Consider the following 20,486-nt stretch of genomic DNA (forward strand, 5'->3'; position numbering starts at 1 on the left):
CTAGCTTGCATTCATAATCTCTTTATCTTTATCAGTTTCTTGGTCCTCCTTTGTTCGATTCTAAATTGCTCCCAATCCTCTAGCTTACCACTTTTTCTGGTGACCTGATAAGTCACTTCCTTTGACCTAATGCAATCTTTAACTTCTTTTGTTAGCCACGGTTGATTCACCTTGCCTGTTGGGTTTTTGTGCCTTAGAGGAATGTATATTTGTTGTAATACTTCTTTAAATACTAGCCATTGCCTGTCTACCATCAAATTTTTTGATGTATTTTCCCAATCCACCATAGCCAACTTGCTCCTCATGCCTTCATAGTTTCCTCTGTTCCGAGTTAAGACCCTAGTTTCAGAATGAACTATATCTCTTTCAAACTTAATGTAGAATTCTATCATATTGTGGTAACTATTTCCTAATGGCTCCTTTACAGAAAGGTTATTAACTAGTCCTTTCTCATTGCATAATACTAAATCTAAAATAGCCCGATCCCTAGTTGGTTCTTCAACATACTGATCCGGAAACCCATCTCGTACACTCTCCAGGAATTTATCCTCCACAGCATTAGTGCTAATTAGGTTTACCCAATCTATATGTAAATTGAGTCCCCCATTATTACTACATTGCCCATGCTACATGCAGCTCTAATTTCCTGATTTATACTGCATCTAACATTACCACTACAGTTTGGTGGCCTATAAACAACTCCCACCAATGTTTTGCTGCCCCTTGCATTTCTTTGCTCCACCCAAACTGTTTCGACACCTTGCTCCTTCAATCCAAGATCCTCTCTCACTAATGTACTGATCTTGTCCCTTTTATTAACAGTACTACCCCACCTCCTTTTTCCCTCCAAAATAACGAATATCCCTGAATATTCAGTGCCCAGTCCTGGTCAGCCTGTAACCACGTCTCCATAATGGCAATTAAATCATACCCATTTACCTCTATTTGTGCCTTCAAATCATCTACATTGTTGCAAATGCCGTGTGCGGTCAGATAGAGTGCCATTAACTTTCTCTTAACATTATTCCTCATTCCGATCCTATTTGTTTCATCGGCCCTTCAATTTCTCTTACTACGTTTCTACTTGCTTTCCTCCAATCTGAGCTCCCTCTGAGGTTCCCAACCCCCGACAATTTAGTTTGAACCCTCCCCAACAGCACAAGCAAATCTCCCTGCGAGGATGTTAGTCCAGGTGCTGCTAAGGTGCAACCCGTCCATCTTGTATAGGTCCCACCTACCCCAGAATAGATCCCAATGCCTCAGAAATCTGATGCCCTCCCCTCTGCACCAATTCTCCAGCCATGTGTTAAATCGCTTAATCCTCCTATTATGTTCAGTAGCACGTTTGCGCTGTTTATTGATAACCAAAGCAAGCTAACTGTATAATATTTAGCTTTGATGTTATTAAAGTCAGAATAATTTATTAGCATCTCAACTACCTTTCACTTCGGAATTTTTTTTAAGTTACCTAAATAAAGTCTCTTTAAAATATAACATTTTAAAGTAGCTTTGCCTGCTCCCAACCCCCAGTACTTTGTGACGAAAAACTAAAGGATTCCAAAACATGACAGTGCCGCTTAGATATACGAATAAAAGGCTACTGTTACCTGAAGTGTGGTGAGAACAGGTGCTGTAATGGATAGTTTTATTGTAGGTCACACCAAGCTTCAGATTTCATATGCACATTATACTTAATTGGTTTTAATCTTTTTATTGGATTATGTTGGTATTGGAAGAAAGGTGAACATGTATTCCTGCTAAGAGTTGTACTTGGTATTTAAACAGTTGTTTATTTTGTATAAGTTTCATGGAGTTTTGAAATTTGCTAATTTGAATTAAGGGTGGGGAGGGAGAAATCCAGTACATGTGAGTTTTTAAACATACTTGACTAAAGTAGGTAGTGTTAATTTCTATCAATTCCAACTTGTTTTTATAAAAAGCAACCATTTAAAAAAAAAAGTGTATTTCTGAAATGGTAACAAGTTAGTTGCAGACAGTAAAAACCTGGCAAAGCTTAACACCGTTGTTATTAGTCTGTAATCATTTTGGAAGGGAGTTCCAGATTTGTATTATGCCTTATGGGAAAAGTGCTTCCAGATTTCACTTCTAAAAGCCCTAGCTCTAATTTTAAGATTGATGTCCTTTTGTTCTGGATATCCTCACCAGAGACAATAGTTTCTCTGTAGCTATCCTATGGAATCCCTTTATCATGTTAAATACCTTGATTAGATCGCCTAACCGGTTAAATTCAAGTGCAGCTCGATGACAGAGTTTGGGGTGACCTTGGTTCTGGACTGGAGGCGATGCAGGTTAAACAGTTTCCCGCTTGTCCTGTACAGTAGATCTACTCTGGCAGGGCGCTTCATGGAGATGAGGTGTTGCGGCGAGGAAGATGGAAAAAAAGAGTGTTGGTGCGATAACAGCCTTGCTTGACCCCAGTTTTCGCTCTGATTTGGTCAGTGGCAGATCCGTTGGCAAGGATTACAACTTGCATGTTGTCATGCAGCAGGCAGAGGATGGTGACTAATTTCTCCGAGCAGCCAAATTTGAGGAGGATGTTCCATAATCTGTCCCAGTTGATAGAGTCGAAGGCCTTGGTGAGGTCAAAGAAGGCCATGTATAAAGATGGGAGTGTAGAATTCGAAACACACAGATCAGCCATGATCTTATTGAATGGCTTCTAATTTGTATGTTCGTCCATGGACACTGTACAGCAAACATCTCAAAGCCCTGGAGAGATATCACCAGCGGCGTCTCTGCAAGATCCTGCAAATTCTGTGGCAGGACAGGCGCTCCAATATCAGTGTCCTCTCTCAGGCCAGCATCCCCAGTATCGAGACACTGGTCATGGCTATTCAGTTACTTTGGGCAGGCCACATTGTCTACATGCCTGATGCAAGACTCCCAAAACAAACTTTGTACTCTTGAGCTTTGTCATGGCAAGAGGTTACCAGGAGGGCAGAGGAAACACTACAAGATGTCCTTAAGGCCTCCCTGAAAAAATGTGACATCTCCACTGATTTGGGAGACTTTCTTGCCCGGGACCGCCCAAAATGGCGAAGAAGCATCTGCGAAGGTGCCAGCCAGTTCAATCAATGTTGACATGCCCAGGGAGCGACCAAGCACAAACAGCGGAAGGAGCGTTCGGAAATTCGAGCATCACATCCACTCGCCTCATCAAACACCACCTTCTCCACCTGTGGCATAGTGTGTGGATCCAGAATTGGTCTATTCAGTCACCTAAGGATCCACAACCCTGGAGTCGAGGAAAGTGGTCCTCGCTCCTGAGGGAATAAAAACAAGAAATGCTGGAACCACTCAGCAGGTCTGGCAGCATCTGTGAAAAGAGAAGCAGAGTTAACGTTTCGGGTCAGTGACCCTTCTTCGGAACCTCGCTCCTGAGGGACTGCCTAAGAAGAAGATGACGACGACAATCCAAGTGTCTGTAATCCTTTAAATACTAGTATCATTCTGATGAACCTACACTGTATTCATTTCAAGGCCAGTATATCGTGCCTGAGGTTGGTGCCCAAAACTGAAAGGAGTACTTCAAATGGGGTCTGACCAAGGCTGTATACAAATGAAGCATTACTTCCTCATTTTTGAATGTTAACCCCCTTGAGATGAAGGCCAATATTTTATTTGCCTTTCTGATTACTTTTTATACCTGTGCACTAGTTTTTCGTTATTTATGTACATGGATACCTAAATCACTTTGTTCCTCCATAGCCTCTAGTCTCTCGCCATTAAGAAAATGTTTCCCTAAGTGAATAACATCACAATGCCCAAGTCTCTCGTAAATAAATGCTTCCATCTACACAACTAGCTATGCCTCTTAATGTAGTGTCATCTGCAAACTTGGATATACAACTCTCTTGTCCTTCATCCAAGTCATTAATCATAGAAATTATAGAAAGTTTAAGGCACAGAAAGAGACCACTTGGCCCATTGTCTCTGTGCCGGCTGAAAAACGATCCACCTATTCGAATCCCACCTTCCAGCAGTTGGTCCATAACCCTGCAGATTACGGGACTTGAGGTGCTTATCCAGACTCCTTTTGAATGAGTGAGGGTTTCTGCCTAAACCAACCTTTCAGGCAGTGAGTTCCAGACCCCCACCACCCTCCGGGTGAAAATTTTTTCCTCAACTCCCCTCTAATTTTTCTACCACTTTAAATCTGTGCCCCCAAGTCACTGGCCTCTCTGCTAAGGTAAATAGGCCCTTCATCTCCACTCTATCCAGGCCCCTCAAAATCTTGTACAATCAGATCACCTCTTAGCCTTCTCTGTTCCAAGGAGAACAACCCCAGCCTATCCAATCTTTCCTCATAGCTGCATTTTTCCAGTCCTGGCAACATCCTCGTAAATCTCCTCTGTACCCTCTCGACTGCAATTATATCCTTTCTGTAATGAGGTGACCAGAACTGCACACAGTACTCAAGATGTGGCTTAACCAATGATTTATACAATTTCATCATAACCCCCCTGCTCTTCTATTCTATACCTCAGCTAATAAAGGAAAGGATTCCATATTCCTCCTGAACCAACTTATCGACCTGTCCTGCTACCTTCAGGGATCTGTGGACACTCACTCCAAGGTCCCTCACTTCCCCTACACTTCTCAGTATTTTCCCATTATATATAGGGTGAAAAGCTGAGGCCTTAGTACAGATCCAGAGGAACACCACTTATTACATCCTGTCAATCACAGAACATTTGGTGTATCCCTACTGTCTCTTTCCCAACCATTTATTGCCTTGTATCGCAAAGTTACCTCCAATTCTGTGCACTTCAAATTTTGCTAAATATCTCGTGTGGGACCTTATCAAATGCCTTCCGGAAGTCCATGTAAACAACATTGTAGACTCTCCATAATCCACCGTGCAAGTGATCGGCCCAAAAATTTCAACTAGTTGTGTAGATCAAGTCTGACTAATCAATCCCCTCACACTTCACACTTAAATTTAATTCACCATTCGTTTGTTTGCTATGCAAGATAGAGGCCTGCTTTAGGTCGGAAAAAAGAACCCAATCCGAACCACTGTGGGCCTGAGCCCTACCTGGTCCGAGTCCCTCCGATTTTGCCCAGAGCCTGACCTGACCATCCCTTTACTTATGTTCCTGATATCAAACCTGTAAGAAGCTGCAGACCATGCGTAAGAAGTCAGAGTGACGTCACTCGCTCGCTGTGCAGACTCCGTTTCGTCCTGGGCTCCCAGCTCGGGTAAGTTTTTATTTTTAATACTTACCAGCAGAGCACTTATCACGTGTGCCCGACCCGACTCGATCTGGACTCTGCCCGACCCAACCCGAGCCCGAATGCAGGTCCTGGAAAATGGGCCCGACCCGACACGTCGTCCGGTTCGGATCAGATAGCAGGCCTCTGATGCAAGACAAACAGGTTGGCAGAGTGGGCATATAAATGGTTGATTTAGTTCGATATAGTCAAATGTGAGGCAATTGACTTTGGTAGGAGGTTTAAACACGTAGAAAGTCCTACAAGAGAAGGGGCGGTACTGGACCTAATCCTAGGGAATGAAGTGTTAGTGGGGGAGCATTACAGGGATAGTGACCATAACTCTAAGATTTAAGGTAGTTATGGAAAAGGACAAAGATGGACCGGAAATAAAGGTCCTGAATTGTGGGAAGGCCAATATCAATATGATAAAATAGGATCTGGCCAAAGTGGACTGGGAGCAGCTACTTGGAGGAAAAGTCTACATCAGACCAGTGGGAGTCATTCAAAAAGGAAATAGTGAGAGATCAGGGCCAACATGTACCAGTAAAGGTGAAGGGTAGGACCAACAAGTCCAGGGAGCCATGGATGTCATGTGATATAGAGGATTGGATAGGGAAAAAATGAAGGCTTATGGCAGATTCAGAGAGCTGTAAACAGCGGAGGCCCTAGAGGAGTATAGAAAGTGTAGGGGGGGGCGGTACTTAAAGTAATTAGGAGAGAGAAGAGGGGGCATGAAAAAACACTGGCGGGCAGGATAAAGGAAAATCCCAAGACATTTTATAAGTATTTTAAGGGCGAGGATAACCAGGTAAAGAGTAGGGCCCATTAGGGACCAAAGTGGCCATCTCTGTGTGGAGCCGGAGGACGTAAGTGAGGTTTTAAATGATTACTTTTCATCTGTGTTCGCTATGGAGAAGGACAATGTAGGTGAAGAGATCAGGGAGGGGGATTGTGATATACTCAAACAAATTAGCATTGAAAGGGAGGAGGTTTTAGCGGGCTTAAAAGTGGATAAATCCTCAGGCCCAGATGAGATGTATCCCAGGCTGTTATGTGAGGCAAGGGAGGAGTTAGCAGGGGTTCTGACACAAATTTTCAAATCCTCTCTGGCCACAGGAAAGGTGCCAGAGGACTGTAGGACAGGATTTATGATTATTTGGAAAAGCATGGTTTGATTAGAGACAGTCAGCATGGCTTTGTGAGGGGCAGGTCATGCCTCACAAGCCTTATTGAATTCTTTGAAGATGTGACAAAGCACATTGATGAAGGAAGAGCAGTGGATGTGGTGTATATGGATTTTAGCAAGGCGTTTGATAAGGTTCCCCATGGTAGGCTCATTCAGAAAGTAAGGAGGCATGGGATTCAGGGAAAGTTGGCTGTCTGGTTACAAAATTGGCTGGCCCATAGAAGTCAGAGGGTGGTAGTAGATGGAAAGTATTCAGCATGGAGCTCGGTGACCAGTGGTGTTCCACACGGATCTGTTCTGGGACCTCTGCTCTTTGTGATTTTTATAAATGACTTGGATGAGGAAGTGGAAGGCTGGGTTAGCAAGTTTGCCGATGACACGAAGGTTGCTGGAGTTGTGGATAGTGTGGAAGGCTGTTGTCAGTTGCAACGGGACATTGACAGGATGCAGAGCTGGGCTGAGAAGTGGCAGATGGAGTTCAACCTGGAAAAGTGTGAAGTCATTCATTTTGGAAGGTCGAATTTGAATGCGGAATACACGCTTAAAGACAGGATTCTTGGTAGTGTGGAGGAACAGAGGGATCTTGGGGTCCATGTCCATAGATCGCTCAAAGTTGCCACCCAAGTTGATAGGGTTGTTAAGAAGGCGTATGGTGTGTTGGCTTTCATTGACAGGGGGATTGAGTTTAAGAGCTGCGAGGTTATGCTGCAGCTCTATAAGGCACTGGTTTGACCACACTTGGAATATTGTGTTCAGTTCTGGTCGCCTTATTATAGGAAGGATGTGGAAGCTTTAGAGAGGGTGCAGAGGAGATTTACCAGGATGCTGCCTGGACTGGAGGGCATGTCCTATGAAGAAAGATTGAGGGAGCTAGGGCTTTTCTCATTGGAGCGAAGAAGGATGAGAGGTGACTTGATAGAGGGGTACAAGATGATGAGAGGCATAGATAGAGTGGATAGTCAGAGACTTTTTCCCAGGGTGGAAAGGGCTATTACCAGGGGGCATAATTTTAAGGTGATTGGAGGAAGGTTTAGGGGAGATGTCAGAGGTAGGTTCTTTACACAGAGAGTGGTGGGTGCGTGGAATGCGCTGCCAGCAGTGGTAGTAGAAGCAGATACATTAGGGGCATTTAAGCGACTCTTGGATAGGTACATGGATGATAGTAGAATGAAGGGTATGTAGTTAGTTTGATCTTAGAGTAGGTTAAAGGTTCGGCACAACATCGTGGGCCGAAGGGCCTGTACTGTGCTGTACTGTTCTATGTTCTACTAGCACAGATAAACCAGGTAATTAGAGGCCAGTGAGTCTAACATCAATGGTAGGGAAACTATTGGAAAAAAATTCTGAGGGACAGGATTAATCTCCACTTGGAGGGGCAGGGATTAATCAAGGATAGTCAGCATGGCTGTGTCCGGGGGCGATCATGTCTAACAAACTTGATTGAATTTGTCAAGGAGGCGACTAGATGTGTAGATGAGGGTAAAGCAGTTGATGTAGTCTACATGGACTTCAGTAAGGCTTTTGATAAGGTCCCGCATGGGAGATTGGTTAAGAAGGTAAGAGCCCATGGGATCCAGGGCAATTTGTCAAATTGGATCCAAAATTGGCTTAGTGGCAGGAGGCACAGAGTGATGGTTGAGGGTTGTTTTTGTGATTGGAAGCCTGTGACCAGTGGTGTACCACGGGGATCGGTGTTGGGACCCTTGCTGTTTGTAGTGTAAATTAATGATTTAGATGTGAATATGGGAGGTATGATCAGTAAGTTTGCAGACATCACGAAAATTGGTGGTGTTGTAAATAGTGAGGAGGAAAACCTTAGATTACAGGACGATATAGATGGGCTGGTAAGATGGGCAGAGCAGTGGCAAATGGAATTTAATCCTGAGAAGTGTGAGGTAATGCATTTTGGGAGGGCAAACAAGGCAAGGGAATATACAATGGGTGGTAGGACCCTAGGAAGTACAGAGGGTCAGAAGGATCTTGGTGTACATATCCATAGATCACTGAAGGCAGCAGTACAGGTAGATAAGGTGATTAGGAAGGCATATGGGATACTTGTCTTTATTAACTGAGGCATAGAGTATAAGAGCAGGGATGTTATGATGGAGCTGTATAAAACGCTAGTTAGGCAACAGCTGGAGTACTGTGTACAGTTCTGGTCGCCACACTATAGGAAGGATGTGATTGCAGTGGAGAGGGTGCAGAGGAGATTCACTAGGATGTTGCCTGGGCTGGAGCATTGCAGCTATGAAGAGAGACTGGATAGGCTAGGGTTGTTTTCCTTAAAGCAGAGAAGGCTGAGGGGAGTGCTGATTGAGGTATACGAAATTATGAGGGGCATAGATAGGTTAGGTAGGAAGAAACTTTTTCCCTTAGTGGAGTTGTCAATAACCAGGGGTCATAGATTTAAGGTAAGAGGCAGGAGGTTTAGAGGGAAAAAATTTTTCACCCAGAGGGTGGTTGGAATCTGGAACACACTGCCTGAAGGGGTGGTAGAGGCAGGAACCCTGACAACATTTTAAAAATATCTAGATGAGCACTTGAAACGCCATAGCATACAAGGCTGCGGGCCAAGTGCGAGAAAATGGGATTAGAATAGATAGGTGCTTGATAATTGGCATGGACCAAAGGGCCTGTTTCTGTGCTGTATAACTCTCACTCTTTGACTTAAGGAGAATAAGCAACTAACTGATACAAAATACTTAAATGTAGCAGTACAAGTTAACCAGGCTGGAAGTAGTGCAAATGAAGTATTGGTGTTTTGTTTCTGGAGGAATAGAATGCAAAAGCAGGAATATAATAATTTAACACAGACCCTTGGTTAGACTGCACTTTTATGGACAGCAGCCATTATTCCAAAGAGGATATTGAAGAACTGGAGAATGTGCAGGAAAGATTTGCAAGCATGCTACCAGAATTGAGTGGTTGCGACTATCAGGAAAGATTGAGCAGTCTGGGGATTTTTTTTTGGAAAAGAGAAAACAGGAGAACTGGTATGGACCTTTACAATTATGATTTGGAGCAATTGTTTCCACGTGTAGGTGAAGGTGGTATAACTATAAGATGGCTACTAACAGCTCAAATGAAGAATTGAAGAGAAATCTCCTTAGATGCTGTGATAAGAATATAGAACTTGCTGTTACCTAGAATAATTGAAGCTGATAACATTGATGCAAATAAGGCACAGCTTGAGGTATACATGAGAAGGAAATGGAAAGGGTTGTGAGGGCAGGGTGGGAGACGGTAATTAGAGTATTCGGAGTGTGGATTCTAAACACCAGCATAGACCAGTTTTTTTTTAAATTTAGAGATACAGCACTGAAACAGGCCCTTTGGCCCACCGAGTCTGTGCCGACCATCAACCACCCATTTATACTAATCCTACATTAATCCCATATTCCTACCACATCCCCACCTTCCCTCAATTCCCCTACCACCTACCTATACTAGGGGCAATTTATAATGGCCAATTTACCTGTCAATCTGCAAGTCTTTGGCTGTGGGAGGAAACAGGAGCACCCGGCGAAAACCCACACGGTCACAGGGAGAACTTGCAAACTCTACACAGGCAGTACCCAGAATCAAACCCGGGTCGCTGGAGCTGTGAAGCTGCGGTGCGAACCACTGCGCCACTGTGCCGCCAGTTGAAACAAATGGTCTGTTTTTGTGCTGTAGATTCTATGTAATTTTGCTTGTGACAGTGTTGAGTGATTCATTGGCTTACTGCAGAACAAGTTTGATTACCTGGATTATTGGATCAGTATCTGCCTGCAACATGTGTGTACGTATGCAGGGAATTGCTGGTATTGAATGTCTTTAAGTGAAAGCTTTGGCTTGAGACATGTAAAAAAAAAAATTACTTTATTAATGTTCCTGCTGTTTCTGAAACAGTATTTGTTTTGCATAAAATATGCTTCTCAAAATTATTGCATTAAGTGCAGTAAGTCTTTAAAGTGTAGCCACTGAATTTTGAAACCATATTGAATGTATATTTTTACAATGCTTAAACACCCATATAAAATCCCTTTTAATTACAACTTGACCTAGTAGCCACTTGAGTTAGAATTGCATATTGGAACTCCAAGTTGTATCATGGATAAAATATGTAGGATTTTGCTTGAGTTGTTCAATAAATTTTGCGGTTTCTGCAATGAAGTATTAATGAGCAGAGCCCTGTTGTTTCCCATTAGAAAGGAAAAATGAAAGCGCCCATTTCTACCTCCAAGCAGTCAATCGAAGAGCACTGGAGTGGAATCCTGGGAGCAGGGCACCTGCCTGAATTATTCTAGAGTGATCATGGGTTTGTGGGAACAATCAGCTGAAAAATTGGGCTTTTTTTTTTTAAGGGGAAAATAACAAATAAAGGAGCTGTTTGACAATTAATTTACTGCCAGAACAGTTCATAGTACAATAAAGCAGATATTCTGATTTTCTTTTAGTTCTGAATGTATTGGTGGCTATGATCAGGGAAAGATGTTGGTCTGTTTCAATCCACAGATTTTTAATTTACCTAATTTTATTTAATGCGAAATCTTTTCTTAATTATTTTTACATTGAGTGCTGGAGGTGATTGGAAGTATAGAGCACTGATCCTTATGTTTGGATATGTGAGAAAAGGATCTAGATGTTATATTGCACTGATTACTCAAGTATGAGCAATGCAGAGAAGCTGTAGCCAGCGTAAACAATACATTAGTTTGTATTAATAGGACCATTCAATACAAATCAAAGGACATCATTCTTCATTTATACAGGTTCTTGGTGAGACCACATTTAGCGTTGTGCATCTAGTTTTGGTCCCCCTGCATTAGTGGGTGACAGTGGCTGAAAGGTTCAGAGGAGAGCTACAAGAATGGTTCCTAGCTTTACAAAAACTTACAAAACTTTCTGATGGAAGGTCAACGTTAACCCTGTTTCTCTCTCTCCACTGATGCTGCCAGACCTACTGAGCATTTCCAGCACTTTCTATTTTTATTACAAAAACTTACGTTAGCTCATATAGGCTTAAGGAGCTTGATTTATTTACTTTAGAACAGTGTAAACTTAGAGTCAACCTGATAGCAGTATCTAAAAAAAAAAAATGAATGCTTGGATTGCGTGCCCATTGGTAGCTTGTTTCAGTATGACAGATTGGGGAGGACTAGGGAACTTGGATTTAAATTACGAAGAAGTAGGAATAGTCCAGATGATGGCTGGTTCTTTTCCCAGAGAGTAGTGAACCTGTGGAATGTGTTGTCTTCTTTTGCAGTGTGTGCTGACTCTCTGCATGCCTTCACAAGGAGTTGAGGTTACAATCAGATCAGCCATGATTTTATTGAATGGCGGAGCAGGCTTGAGGGGTGAGTGGCCTACTGCTGCTCCTAATTCATATGTTCGTAAAAGGGAGCTGGACTGGTTCTTGACTAAGGCAGCGCTCATATCAAATAGAAGATAAATGCATTAGCAGTTAACATACATATGGTCAATCTGATCTCTTGGACTGGTTTGGATCATCGAAGGAAGTCAAAGGAGTTTTCCAGATTCTCCTCTTTTTCCCCCCCCCCCCCCCCCCCCCACCATTTTTGGCTTGACCATTTTTCAGTTTGTTTTGCCTCTGAGGATATTACATGGTTTTGGGGAAGGTGGGTGGGTGGGGAATGTGGTTTAGTGGGTGGCAGCACTGGGTGGTGGGTGCAGTGATTAGGAAGTGTCCAGTCATGATGTTCCAGACATTGAGTGTGGGGCAGGCTTGATGGACCAACTTTTATTTTCCCTTGGCCATTAACTTTGTTTGTTCAAAAGAACGATCATAGCGGTATTTTGAAAGCTCATGGGAGGAAATAGAGTAGAGATGTCTTTTGAGATAATTCCAAAGGCAGGGGTTTGATGGCTGAAAGAACAGCTGACAGTGGTGGAGTGAAAGGATGGGGAGCAAGGATTAAAGCAATGTCAGATGAACAGATTATGAGTGAGAAAGTAAAGCTAAATGAGGTCATCATGGCATTTAAAGGTGAAGAAAACAACGATTGAAGTTAATTCATAAGGGAATGGAAGCATCAGATGCTAAGTATGTAGATGTGCTGTTTTGATCTTATTATAAAAAGGATGTAAGGGTGCTGAAGAAGGTGCAAGTCAGTTTACTAGAATGATATCGTAATTGAGAGGGCATACATATCTATTAGGAAAATAGGGTCTCTTTTCTCTAAGATTATGAAAGGCTTTAATACTCTAGACGTAGAGATGTTTTCACTTGTGTGCAAAACCAGAACTAGAAACCATGAATATAAGGTAGTCAGTAATGAATCCAACAAGGAATTCAGGATAAACTTCCTCATCCAGAGAGTGGTTAGAATGTGCAACACACTATCACACAAAAAATTGAGCCTGCTTCGCCATTCAAAACAATCATGGCTGTTCTTAGGATTCAGCTGACCCCGAGTGTCCCTCCTCTTCACCACCCCAACCTCTGACTACCTCACTGACCCCAGCACGTTAGCTGGTTCCAATTCTCTGCTTGATTCTTATATTTTCCCCCATCTTCAATACCTTTGTAACTAAAACAAAAGTGTACAATGAAAATGTAAAAAGATTTTTTTAATAAGGTTTGTATGATCTCCCACCATTCCTGACCACCCCAACCCCCATCCACCAAGTTTCTCAAAGCAGTGTCCAGATTAATGTTTTATTCCTGGTGACTCCAGGACAATCCTGGAAAGTTGCAATCCTAGCTGGAGGCCAACATTGGGTGTGAACAATCAGGTCTGCTTGTGATGCCCTCCTTGGTAGAACAAGACTGCTAACACTCAAAGTATAAGCTTGCAGGTGAAAAATGTATGAGGTTAGGCACCAAAGGGCAACCAGTACCCTTGTAACTATACTACACCAATATCAACAACTTACATTTATATAGCGCCTTTAACATAATAAAACGTCCCAAGGTGTTTCACAGGAGCATTATAAAATTAAGTATGACACTGAGCCATGTGAGATATTGGGTAAGATGACCAAAAGCTTGGTCAAAGATGTAGGTTTTAAGGATTGTCTTAAGGAGGAAAGTGAGGTAGAGGCGGAGAGGTCTAGGAACGGTATTCCAGAGCTTAGGGCCCAGGCAACTGAAGGCACAGCAACCAAGGAGGAGCGATTAAAATCCAGCATGCTCCAGAATTAGATGAGCGCAGATATCTGAGGATTGTGGGGCTGTAGGAGATTACAGAGATAGGGAGGGATGAGGTCATGGAGAAATTTGAAAGCAAGGTTGAGCATTTTAAAATCAAGACGTTGCTTGACCTGGAGCCACAGTACATAATATAAGAATATTAGAATTAGGAGCAGGAGTAGGCGATTCAGCCCCTCGAGCCTGCTCCACTGTTCAATACAATCATGGCTGATCTCAGCTCCACTTTCCTGCCTCTTCTCCATAACCCTTCAACCCATTTCTGATTAAAAATCTGTCGATCTCCTTAAATTTATCCAATGACCCAACATTCACCGCACTCTAGGGTCGTGAATTCCACAGATTCACGACCCTTTGAGAGAAGTAATTTCTCCTCATCTCTGTTTTAAACCTGCTACCCCTTATCCTAAAACTGACCTCTCGTTCTAGATTGCCCCACAAGAGGAAACATCCTCTCTACGTCTACTTTGTCAATCCCCTTAATCATCATGTATACCTCAATTAGATCTCCTCTCATTCTTCTAAACTCCTGAGAGTAAAGGCCTAAACTGCTCAGTCTCTCTTCATAAGACAAGGCCCCCATCTCTGGAATCAATCTAGTGAACCTGCTCTGAACTGCCTCCAATGCAACTACAGCCTTTCTCAAGTAAGGGGACCAAAACTGTATGCAGTACTCCAGGTGCGGTCTCACCAATGCCTTGTACAGTTGCAGCAACACTTCCCTACTTTTATACTCTATTCCTTTAGCAATAAATGCCAAAATTCCATTTGCCTTCCTTATCACCTGCTGTACCTGGAAACTAGTTTTCTGCGATTCATGCATGAGGACACCCAGATCCCTCTGCACTGAAGCACTCTGAAGTTTATCTCCATTTAGATAATTTGCCTTTCTATTCTTCCGGCCAAAATGGATAACCTCACACTTATCCATGTTAAAATCCATCTGCCAAATTTTGGCCCATTTATCTAATCTATCCATATCCAATTGTAGATTTATTATTTCTTTATTGCAACTTACTGTCCCACCTATTTTAGTGTCATCTGAAAATTTGGCTATAGTACCTTCTATCCCTGCATCCAAGTCATTTATATAGATTGTAAATAGTTGGGGCCCGAGGACCGAACCCTGTGGCACCCCACTAGTTACATCTTGCCAACCAGAAAAAGACCCACTTATCCCGACTCTCTGTTTTCTGATGGTTTAGCCAATCCTCTATCCAAGTTAATAAATTGCCCCTAACCCCATGTGATCTTACCTTGTGTATTAACCTTTTGTGCGGCACCTTATCAAATGCCTTCTGGAAGTCCAGATATACTACATCTACAGGATCCCCATTGTCCACTTTGCTTGTTACAGCTTTGAAGAACTCTAGCAAATTAGTCAAACACGATTTACCCTTCATAAAACCATGCTGACTCTGATGGATTGCATTTTGACTTTCTAAATGTCCTGTTATTACTTCCTTAATAATGGATTCTAACAATTTCCCAACAACAGATGTTAAACTAACTGGTCTATAGTTTAATAAAAGCAAAATACTGCGGATGCTGGAAATCTGAAATAAAAACAAGAAATGCTGGAACCACTCAGCAGGTCTGGCTGCATCTGTGGAAAGAGAAGCAGAGTTAACGTTTCGGGTCAGTGACCCTTCAGAACTATCGTTGAGAACTGGTCTATAGTTTCCTACTTTCTGCCTCCCTTTTTGAATAATGGCGTTACATTAGCTTTTTTCCAATCCACTGGAACCTTTCCCGTATCCAGAGAATTTTGGAATATTATAACCAATGGATCCACTATCTCCACTGCCACTTCCTTTAAGACCCTTAAGATGTAGGCCATCAGGCCTTGGGGACTTGTCTGCCTTCAGCCCCAATAGTTTGCTCAGTACTTTTTCCCTGGTGATGATTGTTCTAAGTTCCTCCTTTTTCTATAACCTCTGCATTACCTGGTACTATTGGGATGGTACTAAGTGTCCTCCACCGTGAACTGAAGCAAAATACTGATTTAGTGTCTCTGCCATTTCTGTGTTCCCTTCCATTAACTCCCCAGTCTCATCCTCCAATGGACCAACATTCACTTTAGCTATTTTCTTTCATAATTTACCTTTGCTCTTATTACTTTTTTAGTAACCCTTTGTTGATCTTTAAAAGTTTCCCAATCTTCCAGCCTGCCACTGAGCTTTGCAATATGGTATGCCTTAGTTTTTGTCTTTATGTTATCCTTAACTTCCTTGCTTAGCTATGGATGTTTTTTCTTCCTCTCTGGAACATATTTTAATTGGGATAAATTGAATATCTCCTTAAATATCTGCCACTGTTCGTCAACTGTCCTACCTTGTGGTCTTCCTGCCCAGTCCACTAGGGCCAAATCTGTCCTCATGTCCATATAATTACCTTTGTTTAACTCCAGAACGCTCGTGTGGGACTCCAGCTTCTCGCCCTCAAACTGAATTTGAAATTCTAGCGTGCTATGATCACTTTTCCCTAGAGGATCCTTAACAATGAGATCATTTATTAATCCCACCTCATTACACAACACCAAATCTAGAATAGCCTGCTCCCTGGTTGGTTCCACAACATATTGCTCCAAAAAACAATCTCTAATACATTCAATGAACTCTCCCTTGAGGCTACCCTTGCCAATTTGACTAATCCAGTCTATATGCATACTAAAATCACCCATGATTATTGCCGTACCTTTCTTACAAGCCCCCAGTATTTCCTGGTTTATACTGTGCCCCACTGCGGAACTATTGTTTGGGGACCTATAGATTACTCTCACCAGGGACTTCTTTCCCTTGCTATTTCTTATTTCTACCCAGACTGATCCTACGCCTTGCTCTCCAGTGCCTATATCGTTTCTCACTACAGCACTGATCTTTTCCTTCACTAACAAAGCTACACCACCTCCTTTTCCTTCCTGTCTATCCTTCTGAAATACTGAGTACCCTTGGATATTCAATTCCCAAGCCTGGTTTCCCTGCAACCACGTCTCAGTAATCGCCACTAAATCATACCCATTTGTCTTTATTTGCACTGTTAACTCATTTATTTTATTCTGAATACCCGACTTTGCACGAAGCAATGTTACAAAGATAGAAATAGGCTCTCTAGTGATGGCACACATGAGGTGGGAAACTCATCCCAGAGTCATATGTGACAGCAAGGTTGCGAACAGACTGGCTTAATCTCAGACTGTTGCCAGGACGAGGGATGGACTCAGTAGCTAGGGAATGGAGTTTGGAGTATGACCTATAATGGGTGACTATACTACAATGTGACGCAACACTTTGAAGACAGCGGGAGAGAAAGTGGGGGTGAGGGGTGGCACAGGATTAGACAGTGCAGAATATTTAAATGAGTTCGTAAACTTTCAGTTTTGCTGGGAGTAAATGGCAGTCCTAATAGTTTTGTAATGTTGACATTCGCTCCTCTTACTCCACAAAGACAGCAACTCACTGGCCCCCGCAGCTCCATTCCTCCTTGCAGCTGTCACCACTACTGATTTCCTTGCCCCTTCTTCATTTAACAGATGTCCGAGTTAGGGAAGAAGCTGCCAGTTTGTTCAGCTCTGTCCCAGCTTTATGTAATGGTATATTTTTCCCTCTTCAAAAATCTGACCTTTTTAAAAAAAAATCTGGAGGTTATTTATGGCAGACCCATGAAACCTTCTCGTGCACATTCTGGTTAAGAACTTCTGCCATAGACTAGCCTTGTAATCCCTTGAGTTTAAAGATCGAGGATGATCTTCTTGAGGTGTTTCAGATGATTTGATAGGGTAGATAAACTATTTCTTCTGTGGAAGAGAGTCCAGGACATGAGGCATAACCCTAAATTAAATTAAAATTAACTAGGCCATTCAGAAGTGATGTCAGGAAACACTTCTTCATACAAGGGTCGTGGAAATCTGGAACTCGCTTCCCCCAAAAAGCTTTGCAGCTCAGTGAATTAAAATCTTCAAAATTGAGATTAATAGATTTTTGTTAGATAAGGGTATGAAGGGATATTCTTTCCAACAGTACATTCAAGATCATGACAACTCACTGCATAAATTCTTTATCTTCATTTTCCCTCCTCCCCTGGATTTTTGGGCAATTATTCAATTTGTGTCCTCTGGTTACTGACCCTCTTGCTATTGGATACAGTTTCTCCCTATCTGCTCTATCAAAGCCCACATAATTTTGAACACCTCCAGTAAATCTCCCCCAACCTTCTCTGGTCTTATCTCTCCACCTGATTGATTGATTGTCCCTCATTCCTGGTATAACTCTGGTAAGTCTCCTCTGCTCCCATTCAAGATAATTTATATTCTTTTGCTTGTATTTGCATTTTTACACTTAAACTCTTCATGGTTTCAAAACCATTATGATTCTGATCAAGGGTCTGGCCACCAATGCAAATTAATAATCGGCCTCCATTCCTCTGGCTTAGAGAAAATCAGTTGGGGTTCTTGGACCTGATCACCGTCCAGTGAATTCCCTCCCTGTCCCTTGCTTGAAATGTCTAAGTATATTGTCTGATGAGGACTGAATGGGGCTCAGTATAAATGCACTTCAGTTGTGATGCAATAAAGTAGTCAGCTGTCACTTGCTTTTGAAGCTCGCATGAAGTTTGGTCGGTAGGGCATCTACTGGACCATTTGCATGAAACTTTACAGTAATAAAAATTTGGTTTCTGGAGAAGGGTGGAAAAACTTGTGGAGTAAATTGGTGAAAACCTTTTTTCAAATGTTAATTGACCAGCATTTTCATTGACTTTGATTTCCTGTATTTCTGTTAAATTTCTTTGACTTCAAGATGTTTGTCAGTAACGGTTTAATATATATATAATATATTGAGTGCTACTGAATTGACCTTTTAGATTGGAAGTCAGTTCATGAGGACAATTTATTAACACTCTAAACTGTAGAAACTAAGTGGTGTGTCTCATTAGCAGACTTAAATCATTGTAAGTCATCAAATTAGCAGTTGTTCCTGGGCAACTAATATTTAGAGAACTAGGTGTTGTCTTGTGTTCAGTAATGTTGAATAAAAAATGTTCTGTTAAATTTTCTTTTGAAATTGAAGATTGACTTTATTAAGTCAAATTCATCTTTTTAAGTTAAGCAGATCTATTCCTTTGATTCCTATAAAACAGAAAATGTTGCAAATGTATGGGCATCTAAAGGAGAAAGAAAATTTGAGTGTAACCCTCCATCAAACTTATAACCTGAAAAATTAATCCTCCTTTCTCTTTCAGAGAGTGAGCGTTCTGTTATACATCTTCAGATTTTAAGTATTTGTCGTTTTGTTCGCATTCAAGTTGCTGAATATCTTCTCTTGTCAGCAGTTTAGTTTCTGTGAAATTTGTTGCAGGTATATATTTCCGAAAATAGCTGGAAAGTGTATTTCTAGCTGCATTAATGTTTTGTTACATCGTAAGGATGTGATGGCAAAAGTTCTTAGTTGATTTATTTTTAAATTGTTTGGCTATGTAGATGCTGTAATTCTTATCTAAGCTTCCAATGATCAGGAAACACCTGTTACATTAACTATCCATAGACTGGAGTTGTATTCCTGTATTAAAATAAATATTAAATGGAAAGATTAGTTTTAAGACTTATTCAAAAAACACTGAGCTGGGAAGCAGATGGTCTAACACGTTTTACTTTCAAATTGGGCATTTTTGTCTTAGAAAAAAAGATATGCCAAGTCATGTATTTGCAAGCTGTAAATTGTAGTTGATACTGTGAAACTAAATTTGCTTCATGTCTAGACTGGTTATATAACCCAGTTAGAAATGGATACATTTGCTGTAGGCACTCCTAATAAAGTAAATGGTTAAAAACACAAAAATGGACGTACAAACACCTGATTTTCAGAATGGTTCCCTATTGTAATATTTCCACATCTAACATCGGCAATGATCAATAAAATTACAGGGAATTCGAGCTTTGAATGCTATGGAGTCAAGTATAACGTCTGCGATTGTAATATATTAAGCAGCAATGTCCATTTGAGATGAAAACAGTAACTGCTGGAAATACTCAGCAGGTCTGGCAGCATCTGTGGAGAGAGAAGCAGAGTTAACATTTCAGGTCATCCACTGATGCTGCCAGACCTCCTGAGTAGTTCCAGCATTTTTTGTTTTGCTTTTATTTTAATGTCCATTTGAGGTTTTGCGGAGTTGAGAAATGCCTTGTAAGTCTTTCTATGTTTTCAAAACATTCGCTCTACTTGTAATTCGTGAGTCAAAATGAACTATAAGAGAATAAAGTGACTCACTCAAAAGGTTGTTCTGCTTAATGGGGTTAATTTATTTGTACCCACGATTACAGATTTTAAACTGGCAAATTTAAATCGATTAGAGCAAAATTAAAATAGTTCCAGAAAATGATTACAGATTGTAAAAGTTCAGAAGGAAAGGTAAATAATAAAACAAAACTGCTTTGTTACTTTACCCCCACCAATTAAATGCATCGCCATTATCCACCTCAAATATTTTATTAACTGTTAGTCATACAATCATATAATCTGTTGTTGATTGTAGGTCCTCTTCCCGATGATCAGCCGGGCTCCCTTTCCTTGAGATTTTCTTTCAACAATTGGCTGGGGTCTCCTTCCCTTGACTGCAGTGCTAGTCTCGCACTACTGCAGCTGAGATCTCTGTGTTCAACCTTTTATACCCTTTTCCGGAGATGAGGTTGGTTTACTATATTGACGAGCCACACCATCCTATGAAGCTTCTTTTAAAAGTACAATACCCAATTATATTCTGAGCAGTTTGTTAAACCATATGGCTTGAATTTGCCCAGAAAGCTGTCCATCTCTTTTGCTTTCTCCAGTAATTTTCCATAATGAGGCCCCTTGTCAGTCTTCCAAAAAAAGATGTTTATACTTTGTTGCAACACTGCGCTTCCTCTTATCTAAG

The 20,486-nt window shown here is 41.6% G+C and overlaps 1 protein-coding gene across 3 annotated transcripts in view; it reads left to right on the forward strand.

The window, feature by feature from the left end:
* Positions 1–20,486, forward strand: part of septin10 (septin 10) — a 130,049-nt gene that overhangs the window by 68,418 nt on the left and 41,145 nt on the right. The gene's annotated exons all lie outside the window — the stretch shown is intronic.

Source organism: Heterodontus francisci, chromosome 6 (genome assembly GCF_036365525.1).
Source record: "Heterodontus francisci isolate sHetFra1 chromosome 6, sHetFra1.hap1, whole genome shotgun sequence".
Taxonomy (NCBI): domain Eukaryota; kingdom Metazoa; phylum Chordata; class Chondrichthyes; order Heterodontiformes; family Heterodontidae; genus Heterodontus; species Heterodontus francisci.